This window comes from Ambystoma mexicanum, chromosome 2p (assembly GCF_040938575.1).
Source record: "Ambystoma mexicanum isolate Mex_15411 chromosome 2p, UKY_AmexF1_1, whole genome shotgun sequence".
Lineage (NCBI taxonomy): Eukaryota > Metazoa > Chordata > Amphibia > Caudata > Ambystomatidae > Ambystoma > Ambystoma mexicanum.
This window is the reverse complement of record NC_090923.1, coordinates 1,493,190,921-1,493,195,862: the sequence shown is the minus strand read 5'-3', so window position 1 is coordinate 1,493,195,862 and position 4,942 is coordinate 1,493,190,921.

The following is a 4,942-nucleotide window of genomic DNA, read 5'->3' as shown; positions in this document are numbered from 1 at the left end:
GGTTCCCTTCGCGCCAAAACGGAGGGGACCCAATGGGAGATCCGCTCATCAACACTCACACCATTCGTGGACCTATCACGGACCACGGTGGTCCCAGGCATTCACACCACCCTAGACTCTCTGGCACCCAGGATGTGTATTGGGACCAGACATCCCAGCCCACATCCTGGAGGCACACACAAGACATGTAGAAGCCCGCGAAAGCATCTGTGTTTCGCGGGAAAGTACATGCCCAAATAAGGAAGGCCCCAGGTCGGCTCGACCTGGGGAAGGTGAAGGGAGCAAGATGGTCAGCGGACAGGACAAAGGAGCCTCGTGGTCTGGCCATTTTGGGCTCTAGGCCACCATTTTGGGTTAAGCGCGAGAAACGCGCTTAGAACGCCAAAAGGAGCTCAAAACACAATAAACGATCGCTGCCACCATTCCCGTCCGTGAATCACTTGCACCGATCGTTACAATCCTGGAAGAGTATCTAGGGCCTGTAGAAGGCTAGAGACCCAAGAGAGCAGTAACTTATCTTACAGTGCCCTCTTGTGTCATGTTGCACGAAAGCCGCAACATGATAAAAGAAACTACGGAAACAAGCGTTTCTTGGTACTGACTGTCTTAAGGGCATGACAGTTTCCCCGTAAGAAAGGAGCGAAAGCCCAGAGGAGTGCGGCAGAAGGCTGCACTTCTCTGGCAAAGTCGAGAACAAGGTGAAAAACAACAGCAAAAAGTTTAGGGGTTGCCACATGGAAGGAAAATTACCTACAATTACGAAATCTTTCCTAACACTCGCCCCTCCCAGACTATGGACAGGGGGAACTAATCCACCCCTGGATGAGTCTCTTGTTCAGGTCGGTTAAACATTCTGCACAACCCATCAGCATTGCTATGTTGGACACCTGGCCTATGCTCAATAGTGAAGTCGAAGCCTCGTAGACTTATGGACCACCTAAGCAACTTTGGATTCTCCCCCTTCATGTTTATTAGCCACTTTAAGGGCTTATGGTCAGTTTGCACAGTGAAGTGGGTCCCATAGAGGTAGGGCCTCAGCTTCCTTAGGGCCCACACAACAGAGAAACATTCTTTCTCTACCGTGGACCATCTGAGCTCTCTGTCCTTAAACTGGCGACTAATAAAACCAATAGGGTGTTCCTTGCCCTTCTCATCTACTTGCGATAGTACAGCTCCTATCCCAGTGTCAGAGGCGTCCGTCTGCACGATAAAAGGTCTTTGATAATCAGGGGCCCTGAGGACAGGGCCTGGCACAAGGAGTCTTTTAAGCCATTGAAGGCCTTCTCACACTCGTCGGTCCAAGTTACCTTCTTGGGTTTCTTCAGAGTTGTGAGGGCAGTCAGAGGGGCAGCTATGGTGCCATAGTCTGCCACAAAATTGCGGTAATACCCCGTGAGTCCTAAGAAGGCTCTCACTTGGGTTTGTGTAGTGGGGGTAGGCCAGTCTTGTACTGCTTGTACTTTACTGGGTAGAGGCTGTATCCTCCCTCCACCTACTTCATGTCCAAGGTAAAACACTGAGCCTTGTCCAATCTGGCATTTACTAGCCTTTATGGTCAAGTGTGCTTTCTGAAGAGCCTGGAGCACAATCCCGAGGTGTTTCACATGGTCTACCCAGGTGGCACTGAAAACTGCTATATCGTCCAGATATGCAAGACAGAATTCGTCCAACCCATTCAAAACATGATGCACAAGCCTCTGGAAAGTGGCAGGTGCATTCTTCAACCCGAACGGCATTACCCGGAATTGGTAAAGGCCGTCTGGAGTAGAAAACGCTGTCTTCTCCTTGGCATGTTCTGCTAAAGCTATTTGCCCATAGCCAGCAGTGAGGTCAAACGTGCTGAGGTACTTGGAGGCACCCAAAGTATCCACCAGCTCATCTGTTCGAGGCAAGGGGTGTGCATCTGTCTTGGTGACAGCATTCAGAGCCCTGTAATCCACGCAGAACCTCAATTCAGAAGCGCCTGCCTTTGGAACGAAAACCACAGGGCTGGACCAAGGACTACTAGAGGGTTCAATCACCCCAAGGTCTAACATCTTGTTGACCTCGGTCTTAATATAAGACCGTACTTTGTCTGACATCCTGTATCCCCTACTTTTGGTAGGTACACTGTCTCCTGTGTCTATGTTATGTTTGCACCAAGGTGTCAAACCAGGCGACTGTGAAAACAGGGGGGAAAACTGCCTAAGCAAACTTTTCACCTCAGCCTGCTGATTAGAAGTCAGGTGAGGGGCCCCTCGGACACCCTCAAAGGAGCTATCTGAAGGACCGCTTTGGAACAGGTCGGGGAGAGGTTCAGACTCCTCTTCCTCAACATCTGAAGCCAGTAACAGTGCTGCGATTTCGACTCTTGGGACGAAAGCCTTCAGCCTATTCACGTGAAACACTTTTGGAGCCTGTCCAGGCCTTCCAAGGTCCACTAAATAGTTAACCTCACCCAGGGGCTCCACCACTGTGTAAGGGCCTGACCATTTGTCCTGTAAAGCTCAAGGCCTTATGGGATTCATGATCAGGACTTGCTGACCAGGTGTAAAGTTGATGAGGGAAGCTTTCTGGTCGTACCAATGTTTCACCAGTGCTTGTCCTGCCTTCAATTTATCACTAGCCAAGCCCATCAGAAGTACCATCCGTTTTCTGAGCCCTAGCACATAATCAACTACGTTGGTAGTAACAGGGGGAGTGGGCATCTCCCATCCCTCTTTGACTATGGCTAAAGGTCCCCGTACAGGATGACCAAACAGAAGTTTGAAGGGGCTGAAGCCAACACCCTCCTGTGGTACCTCTCGGTAGGCAAACAGTAAGCATGGTAAAAGAAGATCCCATTGTCTTCTCTGAAGCTTCTCCAGAGCCCCAATCATGCTTTTTAACGTTCTGTTGAAACGTTCCACCAGACCATTGGTCTGGGGGTGGTATGCAGAAGAGAACTTGTAGGTGACCCCACATTCTTTCCACATAGCCTGCATATACTTCGACATAAAGTTGCTGCCACGATCTGACACAACTTCTTTAGGGAAGCCAACCCTAGTAAATATGCCAAGTAAAGCTTTTGCAACTGACTTGGCAGTTACAGTTTTCAATGGGATGGCCTCAGGATATCTGGTTGCATGGTCGACCAGCACCAGGATAAACCTATTGCCCGAGGATGTTTGCGGGTCAAGGGGACCAACGATGTCGATCCCTACCCTTTCAAATGGTACCCCTAAACTGGGAGCGGTACCAACGGAGCTTGGATTGTCGAGCCAACCTTACCAGATAACTGGCAGGAGGCACAACTCCTGCAGTGACTTTCTACTTGCACCCCCATCTTAGGCCAGTAGAAGTGCATGGATAACCTTTGCTTGCTCCTCTTAATACCAAGGTGACCAGCAAGGAGCACTTCATGCGCCAACTGCAGGAGGAAGGGCCTAACAGCAAGGGGAACCACCAACCTCCTATGGTCTCCTTCTGTAGACTCTGTGGGCTCACTATACAGGAGTCCACCTTCCCAATAAATCCTATGCGTCCCAGGAGGTTCACCCTCAAGCTGGGAGCAGGCCTGTCTCCTTAGGCCTTCCAGAGATGGGCACTCTTGTTGGCCTTTACTGAATTCGTCCCTATCAGGACCTCCTTCAACTAACAAGTCTTTTAGTTCAGGATGGTCGTTGGGGTCAAATACTTCAGGCATCGCCACCTCCTCGTCAGGCCCGGGCGATTGACCAACTTCCTCCACCGCAGTGGTAGGCGAGCTCGGGGGAATATTCTCTTTCCCTCGTCTTGACTTGTTGACTCCTTTCGCCTTGGGTTTCCCCTTCGGCTGGGGCGGCGTATTGGTCTTGGCCAATGCTGCCCGTGCTTGAGACCGTGTGTAGGGTCTTTCGGCAGTGTCTCCTACGAGCCCTAAAGCTCTGAGATCATTACCTAACAAGACCTTTCCCGGGACGTTTCTCTGAATGCTCACTGGAATCCTGACTGCTGTACCATTTAAAGTAAGATTTACAGGTATTACTGGGAACATACGGAGTGGGCCGTCAGCCAACTTAGTGGGCATCAGAGTAGCTCTGGCAACTTCCTCTGAGTCTACCAAGGTAGAATCCACTACAGTTCGACTGCACCCACTATCCCTAAGAGCTGGAGTATCTACTCCATTGATCAGCACACTGTCTTTAAAGTAGTGCTTGGTATTATCTGTAATCCTAGCATAAGCCTCTGCGACTTTAGACTCCCAGGAACCCAGGGAAACTAAAACTACCTCAGCCTCTATCCCGCTGGGAAATGAGTCTGAGGAGAAGGATGCTCCTGTAATCTCTTCTTCCTCGTAGGAGGAGAAGGCCAGATTAGCGGAGTGGACCCCCAAAGGTCAAACCTTACACCGGGGATCCCCCTTCACGTGGTCAGTTGCTCCACAAGCAAAACAAGATCCATTGGGTCTGTTTACATAGGGAGGCTTATTGTAACCAGAGTTCTGTTTCGGAGGCTGACCTCCACTACCCTGTGAGTTCTCTTGTGTCTTACCCTTATTTTTCTTTTTGTGGCCCTTTTGAGAAGAAGATTTATCAGATTCTCCACCCTCCTTATCTTTGGACTTTTTCCCTTCCTCCTGCTTACCAGGATGAGTTTTGTCCTTATGGGACACTCGATGTGACACCCATAAGTCTGCTGCAATGGCCAGCTTCTTAGGATCTATCTCCTTCGAATCGGCCAAATGCTGCTTAAGCTGCGGGGAAGAAGATGCAAAAATGTGTTCCAGCATGACAAGATTTATCATGCCTTCGAAGGTAGAAACCTTATAACCTTCGACCCAGCCAGTTAAGTTTTTCAAGGATTCAGTGACATAAGATACCCATTTACCACCTTCCTTTTTTTTATACTCTATGAATCGTTTCAAATATTGGGCCGGAGTCTTCCCAAACTTTAAAATGAGAGTTTGCTTTAACATTGCGAAATCAGCTTGCTCAGCCTTCGA